This window comes from Calidris pugnax, unplaced genomic scaffold, assembly GCF_001431845.1.
Source record: "Calidris pugnax isolate Ruff unplaced genomic scaffold, ASM143184v1 scaffold209, whole genome shotgun sequence".
Taxonomy (NCBI): domain Eukaryota; kingdom Metazoa; phylum Chordata; class Aves; order Charadriiformes; family Scolopacidae; genus Calidris; species Calidris pugnax.
In genome coordinates, this window is record NW_015090978.1 from 259,285 (window position 1) to 280,968 (window position 21,684).

Genomic DNA, 21,684 nt, shown 5'->3' on the forward strand with positions numbered 1-21,684 from the left:
AGATTATTTAATTTTTAGTGATCTATCTCCCTCAACAGTGGAAACAAGATTATTTACAAAAGGATATAATGAAAGCATACAGCAGTGCATTGCTTCATGATAAATCCTGACATCCTTCAGACATACGCACAATGGCATTTGGTCCTTTGCAGTGATATATAAGACCTCACCAAAGTACTCTACACTGTCCTCTCAAAAATCAATAGAGAGAGTCAGATTTACTTGCTTTTATATGCTTTCATCCATCCATCTTTCTCTCTGTGTATGTCTACAGCAGATTCATAAGGTAGATTGATCCTTTTAGATTGTTTTTAAAGCACAGTATAAATTCTGCTTTAAAATATCCCTGCAGAGATGACTGCCCTTAGCAGCTCCAATCTTCCTTGACTGGCCTGTATTAACCAGAGTTGGAATGTGTGGGCGTTAACTGTGTTGACATGAAAGAGCAGTAGCTGTTAATAGTGTTATTCTTGCTGAATAAACTAAACTTCTGACCCCCACTGAATTTAAGAAGCCTGCCTTGTTAAACGTTTGGCACCAGAAATGAAGCATTTAAAAAAGTGCATTCTGGTCAGGATGACATTCCATTTTCCAGTTTCTCAGCATTACTGGTTTAAAAACTCTCGTTAGTTAATAGAAATTAACTCCTTTAGCCTTTTCCCATTTTGTTTAAAGAAATTTTGTGAAACAACTCGAGTTCAATGACGACAACCCTTGAGTGAAAGGGTTTTGAATGTGCCTGTTTTCACAGCTTTACAAACACTGTTTGGTGACACTACAGCTATGAGTGACTACAATAATAGATATAATGGAATTCTAAAATACTCCAGAAAATGTAGATTAAGAGACTGAAGATAATTGATATGATTTCATATTGGATGGCTTGTACTGTGCTCTTTGTGTTTTACTGTTTCAGACCCTGCTGACTGAAGAAAATAACATAAATTTTATTCTGCTTTTCCCAGTGTTCACAATCAACAGTGTATTATGAAAAATGAGTTCCTAATGATCATTTTTGCATTTTAATTAAGTTTTGACGTTTGGGGCACACATATATATGTGTATATTTAGCTGTTTTCAAATTTTCTGACATGTTCATGAAAGCAGCTATATAGCAGCTTGCGTGAAGCAATTTCTGCCAAATTTTAGAAAACAGGGTGCAGATGGGTCTTCTATTTATCTTTAACAGAAGGAAGATTATCAGATACTCATTTTCTTCAGTTATGATTTTGACTTTAATTAGGCCAGAACATGACCTTTCCTAAATTGGTGTAAATCCAGAATACTCTAACTGAAATCTTTGTAATTGGTGACATCTAAAACCATCTTGATGTTAATAATGACCAACTGAAATACAGATTTCTTTTGTGATGCCCATATGTTTCTTTCATATTCCTCCCTTCACTGCTTTCCAAAACCTAATAAAAGCACACATGCAAACTGATAACTATCTAGCTATCTGTGAATACGGTAGCTTTTTAACATAAAACAATTTTAAGAAACTAAGGTATGAAAATTTCTGACCTTGGCTTGTGCTTTGAGGTATTTGAATTATTTTGTATCTGATTTAGCCACTCTGTAAGATGAGTTGTGAGGTGATTAGAGTAGATGTCTGCATACTCTGGCATATGGGAACTACGAACCAAATGTGCAGCTGAGCAGCCTTCATATGCTCCACCGACTAGCAGTGGGAATGCAAATACAGAAAGGATGTGGTGATCACAGTTATTGTAATAAGAATAGTAGAGTGAGTAGAGAAAGATGAAATCAGATAGTTTATGTAGAACTCGTTACTAAACGTAATATATGCTTTATAGAGGAGAAATCATGAGAATTCATGTTTTGAAGGTTTTCAGTATCTGAATTAAGCAGCTTTCTTTTAGGAATGTTAAACAAGTTGTCACATTCTGTTGCATTTGTTCTTCAAGGTCAGGAAAAGGATAATGTTTGGTTTTCTTACTCATATTTTTAAGATAATCACTCCAAGGAGGGGGAGGGGGGAAGCAGCATTGGATTTCAAACAAAACTGTGGCAGATCAAAGGGAGTGTTGTTACTACAGCTCTTTTCATTTATTCCATGCCAATCTCTTCAGTTGACTTGATCAGCAGATTTAATAAATAAGACTCTTTTTTTCCAGAGTGTTTTATTCTTAAAATGTGTAGAGGGAAGCTGGCATCTGAAGTCTGTCACATTTTATTACAGGGCTTTGTAACTAGCCATAGCTGGTTACCCATATAATTGACTGAGACTGCTGCTTATCACGTGGGCGTTTCTCAGTTGCACTAATAAGTTGTGTAGTGTTTAATTTCTACATATGTAGGCAGTAGGCATTTTCGTCTGCATAATGACACCTTGTTTGGATCTGACCTGATAATGTGGCCAAAATGGTGTTAATGGCTGTATAAAAGAATATTGAAGGAACTAGTTGAGGCTACCCTGTAGTAGTGGATTGAGAAATGGTTATGGGCAAGTCAACCTGAAAGTTGGCAGCTGATGTGGATATTTGACACCAGAAACTACTACCCAGTAGCAGTAAAAGTCCTTCACAAAAAGCGGCTTGGTAGTGTTACAGGAGTGTATTTTTTTGTTTGGTTGGTTTAGTTCGTTGGTTCTTCTGATACTCTAGGAAGCAGCTGCTAAAAGTCTGTATTTCTATACTGAGAAATAAGGTTTATCTAGAATCAGGTACTTGCTAAATCGTGCAATTATCTTCTGGGAAAACAGTTTTGAAGGGAACGGTAATTGTTTCTTGCTGCCTGGAGGAAATAAAAATGACCCAGAAAAAAAGGAAACCACCAACCAACTTTGTAAATTGCTTAGACCTTGCTTTTTTGTTTAGTTTCTCACACGCAGTTGCCCTGGGTCATGTCCTGTTTTTTGGTTCTGCATCTAGTAGTAGAGTTTGCCTTTAGATGTGGGAAATACTAGTTCTGACGATGTGTTGTTTGCTTGAAAACTGTGTAGGAGACAGCCATCCGTCACCTTGCTGCCTTTGTGTGCAGAACAAGCTGTCTACACCAGGCGTTGGAGCTCTCACACTGCTGCACTCCTTATGCAGTTTGGTACAACTTGCTGTTGATGTTCAGTAACAAATAATGGGGAGATGAGTTGTATTTTCCAAAGTGTCCTCTTTCAGGGTTGGCCTGTTGATTTTTTATAACTTGAGACTAGTTGTCAAATGTAAAAAATAGGAATCTGCTGGATCTCAGAAATCTGATAGGGTCATCTCCAGGGTATTCCAGATTTATCCTAGCATAAGTTCTGACGCTATTTTGCAGAAATTTTCCATAGAAAGGAGAAAGCTTAGATGACAAAGAGGCATGCTGGTACTTGTGTATGGGTTTCCCAGCCTGCCACGTTTGCAACTAGATGTTGTTTTGTGCACAGAGCTGACATGGATTCCTCCCTGCATTACTGTGTGGGGTTAGTTTTGCAAATACTATTTTAAAAGAACAGAGTGTTTTAAATGTCTTTGGTTATGTATGTGTTTGTACATGTGTGTATAAGTAAGGGTGTGTATGTGTCTATAGAAACAGAATTAGAAGAATGAGATGTAGTCTGACGGCCTCTGATTCCCCTTAGCAGTTTTTTGTGGTTTAACAACCACATTTTCCTACTTTCACAAGTACAAAGGCATGATAAAACAATGAGACTTGTAATGTTGAAAGTTGTGTTAAATATGTAAGTAAACAAATGCAGAAATTAGATATTTTTTAAAAAATCTGTTTGATCAAGGAACATTACAGTAATTCATGGAAATTCAGATAAACATGATTAAATCACACTGTTGTCTTGACCTCAGGCAAGGTTTATAGAGAGAGTTAATATCCTTTATTAAACCAACTGATACAGTTGTTAAAAACGGGTAAGCTTTCAGACTATATACACTTAGCTTATGTCCTTTCTGTGTGATGTAGGTCATTGACTTGCTGGATACAGGAAGCAGTGGTTGACCACCATACTCAGTTCAGAATTGAAAGACAAGGGGGTATTTTTATAGGAGAAAAGCATAAAGATATTGCTCAAAAGTCTGGCTTTGTTATGTCCATGTTACAGAGAAGCTGCTTGTGGAGAAAGATTTTTTGCCTTGCTACATTAACAGAACACCTAAAATATTTTCTACTGCCATGCAAATCATCTGCTGATCAGTATGAATGTCAGCCAGTATCAAAATGTCACCTGTTCAGAAAAAGCCTATACATGTTTATATTTTGAGATGTTATGTTTAATTTTTCCTCTTCCTACTGTCTGTGACATCAGATGCAGTATATCAATGCATTTAAGGAAGCCTGAGATAGTTGATTTTTTTATAGACCTCAACTGCCTGATTGTATTCTCTAAGGCACTTGGAGTCTGACACCTAGTACCTGTTATGTAGAAACTTAGAGCAAAGTTAAAATGGGCTATATCTCACAATGGGAAGCCACAGACTTGTGTAAAAATGTTTGTGCTTTATGGAAGCTCTACCTACTTTACGAAAGGAGTTTTGGAGATTCTGCTTTGGAATGTACACAGAGTATCTGAGAAAAGTTTTAAGAGTTTAATGTTACAGGATTTGGACTGTGAGAGGGATTTAACTGTAGGTACGCTGAGGTTTATTGGGTTTCAGGGGCCTTTTTGGTCATCTCAGCAGTTTGCCTGACCTTATCAGTGTATGTGCTTGTTCAGGGACATAAATTTTGATGTTGTCCTGTAAATGGCTTCTGCAGTGTTTATTGTACATTTGTTTGAAGCATACGGTGCTGGCCAGTGTTAGAGGCAAGGAGTGGGCTGGATGGACTGCTTGGTCAAAGCCAGTGTGGTGCTAATTTAATATTTATATCATTTATTGGTATAACACAACATGTTTGTACTGGGAGGGCCAAAAAGGGAGCCGTTTTTGACTGAATCATAGAATTGTTTAGATTGGAAAAGACCTTTAAGATCGAGTCCAACGATAAACGTAGCACTACCAAGTCCACCACTAAATCATGTCCCTAAGTGCTTTGTCTACATATCTTGCAAATACCACCAGCGACGGTGACTGAACCGCTTTCTTGAGCAGCCTGTTCCAGTGATTGAGAACCCTTTTGGTGAAGAAATTTTTCCTAATATCCAATCTATATATCCCCTCATGAAACTTGGGGCCGTTTCCTCTTGTCCTGTCACTTGGTACTTGGGAGAAGAGACTGATGTCCACGTCTCTAGAACCTCCTTTCAGGTAGTAGAGCGACAAGGTCTCCCCTCAGCTTGCTTTTCTCCAGGCTAAACAACCCCAGTTTCCTCAGTTGCTCCTCGTAAGATGTTGTCACACACAACCTTCAATTGCCCCATTGACAACTAGATGTAGTCTATGATACTGCTTCCACTGAAATAAATGAAGCAAACAGTAATTTTAGAGCCAAACACCCACCTATCCACAGATGCCCCTCTGAATGGTTTTAAGCCGTTGGGACTGGCTCTTAGGAACCAAATGTTTATGGTTGAGTTCATGTGGCTTTAATGAGTTTCCATGAATGAGCTGGGCTATGATAACCGAAGCTTTGCAGGCTCTTTGTTCACAGCAAACAGTAGATAAATCATGTCAGTATAAACCTTCTCAGTGAAGGAGAAATGCAAAATAGGTTATGGATGTTCCCTCCTGGCAGAGCTATATGTCAAATGGGAGATATTTTGACCTCCTTCAGTTTAATTCTGATTCTCTTACAAAGCACACTTTTTTTTTTCCCCCAGAAACATTCAATTAGTCATTCATTTAAACAGTAATTTAAGTTTAAAGCTGTTTGTCTAGGTGATGGAAAACATCACAGATTAGTGAAGATGTGTAATGGAAAAAAAAAAAAAAAGGAAAAAAATGATGTGAAAACAAAGCCCCTGCTAGTTTCCAGGCTTTCTTAGTGCAGCAGAGAAGTCAAGCTAGTTCATCACCCTTTCCATTCCTTCCAACCGCCACTGCTTCAGGAGATTTTTGAAGACTGCAGACCACCCTGGGAGGAAAAGCACTTAGGAAATTTGTGTAAAGATAGCTGTTAAATGTTAAATTTGGTATTTAAATGTCAGTGTTTCTCCTTGAACATATACATGCTGCAGGGTCCAACTAGCGCTAGCCCTACAACTTTGTTTAGAGAGGCTGAACATGTCTGTTACACGGAGGGATGCTGATTTGTATACTGCCTCGTGCTTGTCTTGTTGCTTCGCTCTTATGGATACAGATGTAATGTTAAGCAGAGCGTAGCCACAGCACAGTTGCAATCGCTGACCAAAAAGTCTTTATTTAGCCAGGGTTGTAATGGCCAGCTTATCTAAAGGGAGCTGGCAAAAGCCACATTTTACAGCTCAATGAGAAAACCGGGTTCAACTCTCTTGGTGTAACCCAAAGCAGAGCATGAAAAAACAAATTCCAGACAGTGCTTAAATAAAAAGCTGTATATTGCCAGACTGCCACAGAGGAAGACTCCCTGCGATACTTGTACATACATAGAAAATTATCCCTTTTACAAACAAGCATATGGGGGCAGGGAGGGTGCATAGAAAAAGGAAGGAGGATAATTGAGATTGGAAACATTTGCTTGGAGCTATTTGAACGTGAAACTGAGCCTGCTCAAGCAGTGAGGTTATGAGCACTGAGGAGCTGCTTTAAGAACAGCAACAGTTTTGAGCATTTACTGCTCAAAAGCAAAATCTCAATAGTAGCAGATTGCTTAGAAGTGAGACCGTTCCAGTACAAAATACTTGCAACATGTGGTGTTTGGATTTGTAGATAGCAGGGGGGAGGGATGACTGCTAATGAAGAAAGTGTGTATGCGTGCAAGTGTTTTCTTACTAAATAAATACCACTGGAGTAAGGAATGAAAGCACAACTAAAATGGTATCTTTAACTGGTGTGGGTCAGGGATTAAACCATTAAACCGCTCATTTAAAGATGTTCTCACAGTCATTCTAATTTTGTACGTAGTTTAACTAGTTAGGACAAGCTGTAGTCTTCCAGTTGTGTTACACTCCTGAGTATTGCTGGTCTTCTGTAGTGGTCTTGGTTGCTGGACTGTATGTTTTCACTAATACAGATTAATATCAATTTAATAAAATAATCTTTTTTTCCTGTGTTTCAGGATATGTAGCAAAAAGCTGCTTTTGGCACTGGTAGTAACTTGCCTGTATAAGATCAGTGGCTGGCCTAACAACCAGCTTTTCATTTTTTTAGAATTGGTGGAAAGTTACGTTTTGTCACCCTGAGGGCATATTCATAATTCTTCCCAGTAACTACTGATGTGGTAGTAACAAGCTACTAGTCTGGAACTCTTCATGACAAGAGGCAATCCAAAAAACAGAAGGAAAGCCTCAATTTAAAATTTTTGACCAGTAAACATTTCTTTGGCCTTCGGGGTTACTAAAAGATTGCAGCGTTTATTTTTGCTCTAGAAGAGGGAGACAAGAAAGATAGAGGTTGAGGGTGAAAACAAAGAATATCAAAAAAGAAAAGCTCAAGGGAAATAGCTATCTTGATTTAGACTGAAAAACTAGGTCTAGATTTATTAAAGTTAGTGTTGCAATGGAAACCACAATTGAGGTTCAACAATATTATATCCCCAAATGCCATGAGATTGGAGGCGGGTGGGGGACGGACCCAAAAAAGTCTGGAGTAAAAACCAAAAAGGCCATTATTAGAGCATTGTGCTTTAACTCTGTTTTTTGAGTTTTGTGTTGGTTTGGGTTTTTGGTTTTTTTTTTAAGGAGTATCAGCTAAAGCTGAAACACTTACATGGCCATCCGAATTAACACTGGTTTGTACTTACTAGCTTCAAATTTAAATATCAAAGAATTTTTAAGGGAATATAGTTATGGAAATAAAAGCCATAGAATTAATTTTTGAAGGCAGAATTTACCCTTGTTAGAGATTTAATCAGAATAAATATTTAAGAAAAGCCTTCTTTCCCCCTATTCTTTTCTTCTGTTTTAATAGATGTCACTTATTTTTTAAGCTAAGTTAGGAAGTTTTTAGGGCTTTGCTTGGGATGATATTTTAGTGTATTTAAGTGATTTTGGTTTGTTTGAGTTTTTTTGCTGTTGTTTTTGCATGAGCGTTAAGGAAGAGATCAGGCCATTTGCTTTTTCTCTGGTGACTTACCCAATAGTGTAAAGACCTCCATTAATAAAATGGAACTGAAGTTGGTTGTCAGTAGATGGCAATTTTGTAGCTGGTCCCTAACACTGAGGACAAGTGTTGAGGAGAATCGGCTTCCAGCAGGGGTAGTTCAAGATCAATCTTCAGTTAATCTAGAAGTGGGTTTTTTACCCCAGTCACTTAAAACTTATTCATTTAAGTAGGTTGAAACAAGTAATTACGTTTTACTGCCTGTTTACTTTTCCCTTCAGTGGCTGAACCTGTGCTTCTTAACCTTGCATTCATATAGAGCTGGCTTTTGTGGATCATTTAAAGCCTGAGGCTATGTGACCCCCTCCGATTGGGAGATTTTAGAAACAGAAAGAAGAGTCTCAGGTTTCACTAAAGGAGCTGTTTTCCTTAGGGAAGAGATAAGCTCATGTCAACTTTTATGAGAGTACGACTTCTAATGTGTGTTACAGATTTTTTAAAAAAACCCCTTATTTCTTAGGCTATTCTCTACAATTTTATTAAAGTCTTGAAAGTTATGACTGTAGGTTCTGTGGTTCCTGAGAAATTTTTGCATAAATTAATATTTACTTCTTGAGAAATTTTGTTCATACCACTATGGGTGGCGGTGGAGCCAGTACAGTAGGTTTGTCAGCCGACAGGACAGTTTCCTCCGGAAGAACTGCTGGCTATTGGTAGACTTCATTTAGCTTCAAAGTAAGAAGTGTCACTGGTTACAAGCCTGAGCAATTAAAACAAATATAATTGTTCCTGGGTTGCAACAATTCCCAGCATGAGACCTGTATTTAGCAGTGATGCAACCTGAACTAAGGCCAGTGGAAGCTACTAACATTCGTTACATAATGAAAGTTAGATCATGTTTGTTGAATTCTGCACTGTCTGCACACACTTGAAAAAGCCTTTAATTTTTCCATTGTTGTGTAAAGGAAAGAAAAAGTTTTCCTAGGTAGTCGCATAAAAATTAAGAATTCAGTCTTTCTAAGCATGTCAGGCCTGTGTTGACAGTAGCCTGTTTCTGAGCTTTTTCAACTTCACCAATTTTTTGCAAACCCCAGCTAGCTAGACCCCACTTGTCCCCAAGTGGAGGGCTACTTAAGATGGGAGTGAAAGACCTTGGGTTTGAAACACAGTGACGTAATAGCTTCTTTCTCACTGAGCTGGCTGGTCAGGGTTTTTTAGGAACAGATTTAGCTGGGAAAGGGCTCAAACGTAGTTCTGGTGGGGAGAGAACAGGCGGCAGTGAAGCTGTCCTCACAAGTGCTGTTGGGAGACCAAGAAATCCCCACAGCGTGTGGGGGTGGAGGCACTCACTGAACACACAGCATTTCCTTCCAGCCTGGTAATGGTTTTAAACTGAAAGAGGGTAGATTTAGATTCAATATTAGGGGGAAATTCTTTTCTGTGGGCGTGGTGAGGCACTGGAACAGGTTGCCCAGAGAAGCTGTGGATGCCCCATCCCTGGAAGTGTTCAAGGCCAGGCTGGATGGGGCTTTGAGCAACCTGGTCTAGTGGGAGGTGTCCCTGCCCAGGGCAGGGGAGTTGGAACAAGATGATCTTTAAGGTCACTTCTAACTCTAACCATTCTGTGATGCTAAGTCTGAAAGTTCTTCCACAAGAACTGACAGGCAATTTCTCCTGCAGGTGAAGATTAAAGGTGGCACAGAAGTTTGGATTTACCAAGTGATGATGCATTTTTATGAAATATGAACCTGAAGGCTAACGCCGTTTCTTCTTATCTTGATTCTGCCCACACAACCAGCACATGGAATTAGTAAAAGTAATGGGGGAGGAGGGGGCTCTTGAGGAGCAGGAGTAAATCTGTGCTTGGTTTTGCTTCAAGGTGGTGGGCGGTGATTGGGTTACAAACAGTTCTGTTGGTCTAGACGAGCAAGTGACAGGAAATAACTTAGAGAAAATGTTTTTGTATCCCCAAAGCATTATCTTCAAGGAGCACAGTCAGTAATACCGTTGAGAAAAGAAACCTCCATTTGGACAGACAGCTTGATGCAGGCAAAGCTGCTAATTTGTTTTCAGCTTCAAGGAGATTTAGAGTCTTTGCATCCTTGGCAGTGACACACAATGTAATTGTTTCCCTTCTCCTTAATCTTCAGTCTAGCTGCATTGGCTTAGTGTAGCTAGGAAAGGCTGGAATGTTGACTGAATTAACTGCACCAGATAGCTTCTCCTAATAGGCGAGGAGAAGTTACTCTGGGACTCTTCTGACTTTCTAGTATGTGAGGAGAACACTCACTGTTCTTTTCATGATTGCATCTACTCACAGAAACCCTTTTGCACAGAAAGGAAAATAAATTGTTGGGTATGAAAAGGAGGTGACAGAATTAATGTTCTTACACTGGCAGCGTTACTCAGTTATTAGGGGCTCTCTGTAAATAACAGCTTTGCTTTCATCTATTTTCTGCCTCTTTCTTCCACAAAAGTAATTTTGTAACCCTACAATTTTTAAATACTTTAAAAAAACCTAACTGTGCACCAGGAGATTTGTTTGCATTCCTATTACTCAGTTTGGCAATGTTTGTGGGCAGCAGCTGCTTACGCTTTTGGAATATGTGCCATTAACATACCACTGGTATAAACCTAGCTCAGTTCACCAAAAATACGATCTTCAGAGAAGGGATATAGCATATCATTGAGCAATTAAATTATTTAGTCAATCCAGTGGTTAAGCTTGGGTCAGCTTTGAAGGGTAAATTTCTTTGCTGGGATACGTTCTTGGCTATGAATGAATGCATGAATAATCTTTCTTTGAACCTTAAGATGCACAATAGACACAATAACTCTTGAGTTGAACTCTTGAGAGTGGGCTGATTTATGGGCAGCTGTTGAAAGTGCTCCTAGTCAAATTATTTTTTCATCTGTGAAGTAGAAACCTGTAGTATATTAATTACTGTATACCATTGCAATGGTAGACACACAAAAGCTGTGCAAGTCTTCACTACAGGTTTTTAATTTATAGATTAAAAGAAAAAAGAAATAGTTTTGACATGGTACGCTGCCATAAACTGAGAATCGCTTGTCAGGGCTCCAGCAGACAAATAGCTGAAGGCATTATTGACCTTAACTGCTCAGCCAGTTGATCTGTGTAGGTTACCTCACAATTATCAGAGGCAAGAGCAGGATTGTGTGCTCTTCCCAGTGCCAGCAAGTTCACAAACCTGCATAAACCAGCTCTAGTTTCCTTTACGTTAATGCTGTGAGTGAAGGTGACCAAAGATCTGACATTTGTTACTACCTCCTTGCTCCAAGGGCTTGTAGCCTCCAGCAAGGGGCTGGGGCAGATAGATACGTGGGGGTAGTAGCATCACCGTCTACATCAAGATGTGGCCAAGTTTATCTGCTGGAGGGCTTAGTTTGCTAAAAGGATTGACAGAGGTCTGTTTTGTGATCAGCAGTAGAGGCTTGGAACAGTGCCTTTCCAGTGCTGGTGGAGAAGGCAACTGTTCTTGTCTCAATACCCATTTCTGAAGCTATTGTGTCTACATTGCACAGCGTTAGGATGTTTATTTATTGTCATAAAGCATTCTGTATTATTAAAATTGTGTCATGGAAGTTGTTTTTTAGGGAGTTCTTCTGAGAATTAGTTGCAGAAGGAGCAACTTGGTTTTATTTTCTTTCAGTTAACAGGCTAAGCAGATGGGAAAGCAGACCTGGAGTAGTTTTGCTGGCTGGCTGCCACAATTCTGTAAATTTTGATTTGTGTGGATATGTAACAGTTTTATTTTTCCCTTTTTGGAAATGTATGCCTGTAAGTCTTTGGGAAATTAATCATTGGTTTCCTGTGAAATGTGCACTTGTAAAACAAATGTTGTAGCAATGTGTCGTGCAGACCCTGTGTTGTGTCAATTAGGAAGTGTGACATCAGCAAACTCCATAGGCTGTCAAAGGCTAAAGCACTTTTCAAAGCATCATTCCCTCACAGCTCTCCAGAGAAAGGATTAAAAAATGACAGAAATTTGAACTGCAGGTCAGTACAGTTTTATTGTTTGCCTTTGCCACTCAAAAAGCACAGGGTTTGTAATTCTACCCAAATGAGACTTTTAATGCTATTTGACCTTACACTATTTTGTATTTGAAATTAACAAGGCATTCAAATTTGCAAAATCTGTATTAACAACTAAGTGTGAGCTGATCAAAATTTGGAAATCTTAATGTTCCACAGGGGGAAAGATGAAAAATACAACTCATGTTTCACCCTTGGTCTGTCTCCCCTTCACTTCTCACTATTCCCTGCACCTCCACACCAGAACGACCTGCGAGAAAAGAGTTACTTAAGCATTTATTAACTGTGGTATTGATGATGACATCGCCACTAATTACACGCCAAGAGAGCTACATTTAACAGTAAAAAATGCTAGGGATTTAAGCACATGACTGACAACCTGGGTCACAGTTCTTTTTTTGTAGCTTTTTCCCTGCAAATTTAAAGAACTTGGATTCTCACTGTTCATCATTTGAATCTTTGAGATCAAAAGGCCTTTCCTTCAAAGAGTTTCATGTTGTTATTTAAATGGTATTTGGCTCTATCCTCAATTTGACTGAGCATTTTAACTTTAGTAGGTTTGGGATTTTCATTATTTTCAGTTCCATGCTTCTAATGGAGGAGGTGATTTGAGGAATGACAAAGATTAATTGCAAATTTGGAAGTTAGTTACTAGTGACAAGAGTTGATAACTTTTGGGAAGGCACATATGCTGTTTGAGCAACATGTGTTCCATAATGAATGATTTTGCTGCTGTAATAATCTGTCTCTTCTTTACTGGTGACTTTTACATCTGGAGTAGTTCCTCACTGGCAGGTGAACGTTTCTGTATAGTCTGTACTGTGAAGTAGACAGAAGTTATGGGATTTGTTAAACTATTTGCCTGAAAACTTTCAGTTCCACACAGTACTCTCTGGAGAGTAGGTCATGGCCACGAAACCCTGATCTCCAGGGAGGCAGTGCTTAAAGAGTAGTAATCTTTGGTGAATACTTTCTACAGTAATCTTCAATACTTTCTGGTGTAGAAAGAGTTATGGTCCCATGGTGTTTTTAGGAGACAGAAACCAACATTTTGCTTTAATTCCTATTCACTTCTTGCTGAATAGGACTTCAGTGCCTCTCCTGTAAAGACTGTTACCATCAGCTGTCAGTGTGATGAAGAAACATTAAAGCTGCTATCATTGTTATCCAGGGATGCCTAAAATACTTTCACAAACAAATGTATGGCTATATGATATTGATATCATTGAAGTAAGCAAACTGCTATTGAAGAGCATGATGAGACACGATTATATTTCCTGTGCTTGGTGACCTGGTTTTCGTTCTGCTGTGGGGAGGAGAAAAAAAACCCCACAAGACCCGCAGGTATAATTACCACTGAAGTGGCTAAGCTGCATTCAGGATTAAAATGCCTTTGTGCTAAGCATTAAATAAGAACTTGCAGCCCTGGGTAAGAGAAACAAACAGATGAATGTGACAGTTTTCAAAACACAACAATTCAGCTTGTAAGTGTAAGGGAAAGAGGCATCTGAAGAGTCTGCAGAGGGGTCTTTGTATTGGTGATGCAGCACCAAGGACTGCATTAGGAACTTCTGGTGTTTTCTAATAATAGTGGAAGTATCTTCCCATTCAAGTGTTCATTTTCTACTGGCTTTAGACCACACAACATCACATCTAACCTGCAGCCTTTTTTTCCTGCAGTCTCTTTCCTCCCCTCCCCCAAAACGTATGGTGCATGTGTATTCATGTTTTTGCTTTCTGTTCACGGAGGTATCCAGCTGGGAAAATATAGTGTGTACAATACTCTCTGCCTTCAACTGACATTTCTCATAAATTGCAACAGAAATACTGCTATCAGCAGCTTAATAGCAGGTAGAATACAGCTCTACATATCAAGTCTCAGCAGGACACAGAAACTATGGTTACCAAATTTCCAAAGAGAAAGCATTGGGAGGGAAAGTTTTTATGTAAGAATAACTGAGGAAGGGGGTGAGAAACATTTAAAATGGATTCATTGAAAGCTGCCTTTTTGAAAAAAAGGCTTATAGGGGCTGACTCAGTGGCTTAAGCATTTGCTTTTTGCTGAATTGTTGTTTTAGAAGACCTCACAAGAGGTTTCTATTATAAGCAGTGCAAAAAAAGCAGTGAAACAGTCTTTCCTCTTTGGTCCTTAAAAAAAAAATCTACCCTCCACACCCATTCCTTGAAATACTTTTTGAAAAATACGTAATGCTTAACTGCTGCTGTAGTATAAGGTGTTTATGACAGAAAGTCCGGGTCAGCCACAGTGCATTTATGCAGGAAATACAGGTTTGGTGGAAGTAGACTAGTAAATAGCATTACATTCCTAATCACAGAATTTAATAAGTTTCCATTTTGCCCCCAGCTCTACTTAAACTCAAATCTTGACTGAATAAGGTCAGCTTAGGTTAAAAAATAACCTCACAGCATAGGTTAGCAAACATGTCAAAATACTGAAATAAATTAATTGATTTAGGAATTTGTTTGTTTGTTCTTTGGGTTTTTTGGTTTGGTCTCTCTTTTTTTTGGTTGGTTTGGAGAGACTATTAAGACAGATGAGATCTTGTTTATCACAGGTTGGTCTGTTCTTTGTGACTGTGGCAGAAAAGACAGGAAGTAATGATCCTAAGTAGTGCAAGAGAGATTCAAGTGAGACATTAGAAAGGCATTTCTAACAGCAAGGATAATGAGGCTGTGGAGTAGGTTGTCTAGCAACTTGTGGAGTCTTCTGTTAGAGGAAAACCTATGCAAACATTTTTCAGGATAGATGCTGATAATGCTTCAGAAGTAGAGGCGGCAGACTGGACAGCTTCTTGTGGACCTTTTAGCTCTATTTTTCAGAGTTTCTAGAAACAGTTGAGTTCATAATTGATTTGGTTGTTTTTTGCTTCTCACACAGGCATTTCCTAGGAAATTGGGACACAGTGTGTCACCTCTATTTTTTTAAAATTTCAAATTAGTTGAACAGTGTGAGTGAAGGATTTTAAAATGGCATTAAAAAGGAAATTGTGCGGGCTAAACCAGGGCTATATATAAATTATAGCAGACAGCTATTAATCAAGGGCTCACGGGAACCAAATATGGAACAGAGAACAACTCTCTTACAGACAGGCTAGTAATGAAGAGACCGACTGTTGAATCTATACAGCTGAAGGAAAAAGGAGGAGAGTGCAGGTACTCTTTGCTGGAAGGTTATCCCTGTGCTTGGCTTATGCTTTAATATTTCATACCAATACCTAACTAAGTAAATATCTCAGAATTTCGAAGGACACTTCTCCAGTAACCTTTGCTTTTCTGTAATGTAATCTTTTAAAGCTGTCTTATGAGGGAAGGCAAAGTTATAAACATAGTACAGCATATTGAGATCCAAGAATACCGTTGAGTCTGAGTGAGGCACATAAATAACACTAATCTTCCTTCTGTGAGGACAGCTGTTGGTTTCAGTTTGGAGAGTAATAAAGATATACTGCTCTTCTCCTTCAGTTTTTCGAACTATTTTCAGTGGAATATTGAATACATAATAAATGCATTAGCATTTTTGTTTGTTTCTTTGAGAGGTATTGGTTGTATGTTGAGTTTTGCTTGGAGAGAAGAAAAAAAAATCTCTTCAAGGTCTCGGAGATACAGCTAGGTATATTTTATTTATGGCATCTCTAAGACAGTTGGCAGCTGGCCATAAAGAGACTGAATTTCACTCTTAGTCTTTCCACTTTTCTCATTCTTTCCTCATTATTTCCTACTGCCTAATGGTAACACTATTTAAGAGTTTCCTAGTTTTATGTTGTTTTTCATCTAGCTGACTTTCCTATGACAGAGTAATAGTGGCTTTACCAACAATGTTCTCCTTGATTCACCATTCATTTGGGTCCTTTCTGCAGCCCTCCCTCGCACTCCTGAAGTTTTATGAAGTCTAAAGAGCTCATATGAATTTCTTAGTCTATCAGCCATATAGTTTTATCAAAGAACAGCCTTTGCCCATTTGATTGTCTAACCATGAACCTTTTTGCCAGTGAGCAACTGGCTTGTAAATACCTTACATTTCTCTCTGTCTAGAATCTCTAAAAGAAAGATGTTTTCTCATGGACAACAAGAGAAAAACTCCATGCTCCTCAAAGTATTTTATGTAGATGGTTTACTAATCCCCCCATTGAAAAGATCTTGAAGAAAAGAGATCTTCAGCCAATAAGAACCTAACATTTGATTGTGCCTGCTACATTCTCTAGGCAGGACAAATGAGATGGTCGAATCAGAAAAATAACATTTTTATCTAGACACAAAGTCATCCTTTATGTCTGCAGCGGCTATCGTTGTGAAAATCTGAAATTCAGAGCAATTTGGAAGGTTCTGTATGCTGTGCCTTTGCTTTCAAAAACAAAGACTAAAATTGACTCCAAGCTTTTTGGAAGCATTCTGCCTTGTCCGCCAAGGGACTGTTAATTATGTAGGTGGGAAATCCCTGGAGAGAAGAAATCATCTTTCTACTTTCTGAATGTTTCTGACAGTCTCCTGTCAGGTAGAGCCTCCTATCCATGGATGTCTACAGGCTCCTTTTCAGCAATTCCCAGATGTACTGAAGTGGATATTTAACTCCTAAAGACAGGCATATCAGACACAAAGATAGGTTTTAATTTTTCTACAACAGTGGGTGGTGTTCTGTGAAATTTAAAAGTATGGCAAATAAACTCAATGGCTATTATTCTGTATAGAATATTTTTCTGAACTGCCTTGAAGGCCAACTACTGAAAGAATCACCTGCTGTCTTTTAGTTTAAGGGTGTTTTACTTCTGCTTCCCAGTTTTTCAAGTTTACCAGGTTTGCCATTTGTCATCTGAAATACTAAGTCATGTCTTTGCAGTAGTCTATAGGTGGTAAAAGATAATACAAAATTCTCTTTTCAGAAAAAAACAAAACTTCTTGAAAGGAATGGTTGTTAAATTCATTACTGTTTAGGAAATACAAATTGTTTCACAAGTGTGCTTAAAGCTTCCGGATCCTATCATTTCTATATTAATAGTCTTTATGAACTCTTCAGTCAAGTTTGCCTGATTTCTGATAGACCAGTTGCATATTTTGGTGTTCTCAGAAATAGTTCTCAGTCACTAAGAAGTTTTATCAAGAGAGGAAAAAAGGTCCCTTTCAGAGAAGAGAAGCGAAAAGTAAAATGGGTCTGCAAAATTTAAGGAAAGTTAGAATGGGCAACAGGGAGTCTTTGCCCAAGAGGTTTTTCTATAGGCCCCCTTCCGTTTCCAGAACCTTCAAATGAAAGGGTAAATGTAGCAGCTTTCTACCAGCCTACCAGTCCTGTCAGCTGGAAAGAGACCACAAAAACCCGACGTAGGTTTCCTTTGGTACGGCTCATCTGTATCCTCAAGCCTTCTTCCTTGGAACCTGATTCAGTTCTCCAAGCAGCCTTTTTATATGCTAATCCCCAAAAGGTTTCCTACTAAAAAGAGGTTGTTTCTGATTGTGTGTAATGTGTTGGACTCTCCAAAGAACAAGAAGGCATCTTGATCTGGGCCATCAGTAATGTGATGAAGGAAAAAAGACACAGGCTCTACAAGTATTTTCATTAAAAACCTAGTTTAGTCTCTTTTTTAACTACTTTGGTAGCTGTTGTAGGTGGTTTCACTAAGAAGAAACTGTTAGCTCCTGATATTAAATCTGCAGTCCTCAAATATCCACTGGTCTTCCCTGTTTCAAAAGCAACGTGTTCCCCTTATGTGTTGTGTCATTGGTCATTTTAACATTTCTTTCTCAAAACGACATTTGCAGAAGCTCTTCAACCTGAACAGAAAAAGTCTTCCAGGAGAAAACATCCCCTTACCGATGGGCAAAAGTCCCACTCTGGTTCACTTCCCAAAAGAGGCAGAAAGACCTCCGTGTTTTTGTGTTCCTTAACAGTTAAAACAAATGTATGGTCTTATCTTGATGTCTAGTACGTTTTGTTCTCTCTGTCACAGAGGAGGGTCCGTAAGAAACCCAGCCTCTGTAATCTGAATAACTAGTTGACTAAAAATATCCAAAGACCATAGAATCATAGAGTGGTCTGCATTGGAAAGGACCTCAAAGACCATCTAGTTCCAACTCCCCTTCCACGGGCTGGGCCACCAGGGCTTAGACCTGGTTGCTCAAAGCCCCATCCAACCTGGCCTTCAACACCTTCAGGAATGGGGCATCCACAGCCTTTCTGGGCAACCTGCTCCAATGCCTCGCCACCTTCAGAGTAAAGAATTTCTTTCTAGTATCTAATCTAAATCTCCTCTCTTTCGGTTTAAAACCATTACCTCTTCTATTGCTACACTCCCTGACGAAGTAGACCCTCTTCAGATACTAGAAGGCTGCTATAAGGTCTCCCTGGAGCCTTCTCTTCTCCAGGCTGAACAACCCCAACTCTCTTAGCCTGTCTTCATGTGAGAGGTGCTCCAGCCCTCTGATCATCTTTGTGGCCCTTCTCTGGACCTGCTTCAACAGGTCCATGTCCTTCTGACACTGGGGGCCCCAGAGCTGGATGCAGTATTCCAGGTGGGGTCTCACGAGAGTGGAGTAAGATTGGTAGAACCTCTGAACACAGTGAAAGTGTAAGGAAAAGGTGCCACAGCCTTGGCTGCCTTCTGGGTGAGGAGAGAGGCTTCTGCCAAAGATTTGAGAAAGGCAGCCAACTGTCATTCCTTTCACACTTTCCTGAAGTGTTACAAACTTCTTGTTGTGGCATCTGTTGTTACTTCTCAGAGATGTGGTCCCTCAACAGGAACCCATGGGTGGAGACATATGGAGGTCTGACCTTTTCCCTGTTGGCACCCCTTCTCTGTCATTGCTGCTGCCTTTGCATGATGAAATGCCCTGATTCTGTGTGATTCTACTCCATCCTTCCCTCTAAGTGGCCTTAATCTGCTGGTGAATATTGCACAGAAAGTATAAGGGAGCTAAAAATATAGTATTGTTTTTGTTAATTACTTTTGCAGTTTTAGATGGTCATCTTCAGGCGATCTTGTGTCCTGAAACACAAAGACTCCTCTTCATATGTCGCAGGTAGGTGAGTTAAAAGATGGTAACAACTATGTAAGTAGTGTGAAGGACCAAGAGCAAGGGAGCAGTCTTTCCATGCAGTTGTTTCCCAGCCTGCAGAAGGGTGAACATCCACCCCAGCGAAACCCCACGATCTCCAGGGCTATAAAAAAAAAAAAAAACATTTGCTAAATGGAGCCGAATTCACACATTAAGACTGAGGGAGCTAGGTTTTATGTGGGTTTGGTACATCTCGCTGGTATTTCACAAAAGAGGAGGTCCACGTGAGATACGTAGATTATTCCATGTAGTATAATGATATAATGATGGCATCATTTCATTTACTTCCTTCCTGACAGAAACCATTAGCTGTAGTGGATTAGCTGCTAAGTGGAAGCTGTTCTGACAAAGATGATCATGTAAGGAGTGAGTTGTAGTTTTATATTAGGAGGGAGGTCAAGGAAATTAATGCATCAGAGGATTTGAAGAGAAAGAACAAAACACTCCCAAAGCCTTGCTTTTGTGGCCTGTCAGAAGCAGCTTTCTTCATGTGGTCTGGGAGAACGTAAATGACAATAAAACAAGCAGCGAAGAGTTGTACTTGACTAAATATCACACATAAAGTCTTTATCAGACTTTTCTGCTCCTGCTGCTGCAGGCATATATTTTCAGATGTTCAGTACGTTTTCCCCTCCCTCCCTTTTCCTCCTATTCAGAGGTTGCAGAAACTGAAATTAGCTGACATTTTCAGTATCATAAACAGGGGATTAAGGGTCGTATTAGTATGATCTGGTGACAGTTACCCTAGTTCAGACATGCCATTTCTTTGGAATTTTTTCCCATCAGTTACAGTGTATTACTACGCCCAACTCACAGTGTAGTGGTGATTGAGTTCACAATCACTGTCATGACGAGGATGGGAAATGGAAATGTTCCTTGCCAAATTTTATAAAGAAATGGCGGGTGAGGAGCGGAAACCAGAATTAGGCTCTCGGGGCTTTTGGTCAGTGTTCGGTGCCCTCTCCAGCACCACCAGTCTGCGTAACAGGATGAAGGGAAGAATTTTCCCCATTAGTTCATATGACAAGGAAGTGAAACAAACCACACAGCTTGTACTACACAGTCTTTATTGCTTCATAAATTTTATTGAGATAGAAATTAACCAGTTTCCTCTGTGTTTTAAACAGAGTCAGTTTGTGTTTATTGACACAGGGGAAGCTCATCTGTGTTCAAGAATAGATCTGTTTTCTGTTAGAAAAGACTGCACTTTGGGAATATTTTTAATGCTATCATGTATTAACTTGACACACCATGCTTAAGAATCTGTGGTTTAGGATTTCTTCATTTAACAACAACAGTTTTTCTACCTGATTTGTTTTGTGATAAGCGATGAAGTATCAAGAAGGAGGTATTGAATGATAAGAAAACCACTATGAGATGCAGCAGACGTGCCAAAGTGGAGAAATGTATTCATGCATCTCCAAAAACTTTTCAGCACTGCATCCACATTAGGGCTGCTGCCATGTTTACTGAAGCATTTGAACTATGTTTTCCTGCTCGTTTAGGGAGGAACATAAGCATGGGTGTGTTACATTGTGGCAAACATATTCAAGAATGTCTTTCATTTAAGCTGTATTATTCATTAAGGGTTTTAAGCTGCCCTCAAACATATGGAACATACACAACTTTATCTGGGTGTTTCAATACAGATGGGTCTGTATTTGAAATAGAAGCTTAATAATCTGTGACTATCTGAAAACTGAAAATGCACAGGCAGAGCCCTTGAAACGTCACACACTTTTTTCTCTATTTTTACAATAATGATTTTACAAGATGGGATTTGCATCTCTGAGCAATGAGTTAAATACTTCCAAATCTCCTTGAAATCAATTTTGTGTGATCGCACATGCAGATTGAAAACCATGACTTTGAGATTTACGTTCTCTGAACAAAATTTACGCTCCCTGAAAAGCAAAGAAGGCTGTCATTTCATGCTTCCTAACCTTCATTGTCTATTTCCCTTCGGTACACACAAGCCCGGTGCGCCTGCGCACAGTCTAGGGAAACAGCTTTCTGCTCTGTCGATTCTGTTTTATAAAAGCCCTGTTTTCTTTATTGCCTTTATCTATTACATCTGTAAAATTTATTTAAGCAATGACAAATTTCTCTTTTGGGCCAGGAGTCTAAAAGAATAACTACTGTCAGGCTATCGGTAAAAGATTTGTTGGATATGACTGTTCATTAAATTGCAAGGATCTGTGGGTGAGGCTGGCTGTCTGAAGCTGCTGTGAGTAGGTGGGTTATGGGCTGTACTTAGTGAATATACATCATCAGAGAGACAAATGTGCTTCAACAGCCTCTTGTTTTGTTCAACTAAAAAGGGTGTTGATTTTGGAAAGCTCAGCAAAATCACTGTCGTTTTTCTAAATCAGATATCATTCATCCTACAGAGCACCCATGAAAAACAGCCTTTAGGTTAAATATAGCAGCATTACTTCTCAGCTCTGGAAGTTGACAAGAATAGCATTACATTTATTTCACTGTAAAAAA

At 39.1% G+C, this 21,684-nt stretch overlaps 1 protein-coding gene across 1 annotated transcript in view; it reads left to right on the forward strand.

The window, feature by feature from the left end:
- ZNF608 (zinc finger protein 608) overlaps positions 1 to 21,684 on the forward strand; it is a 69,053-nt gene that overhangs the window by 21,662 nt on the left and 25,707 nt on the right. The window lies entirely within an intron of this gene.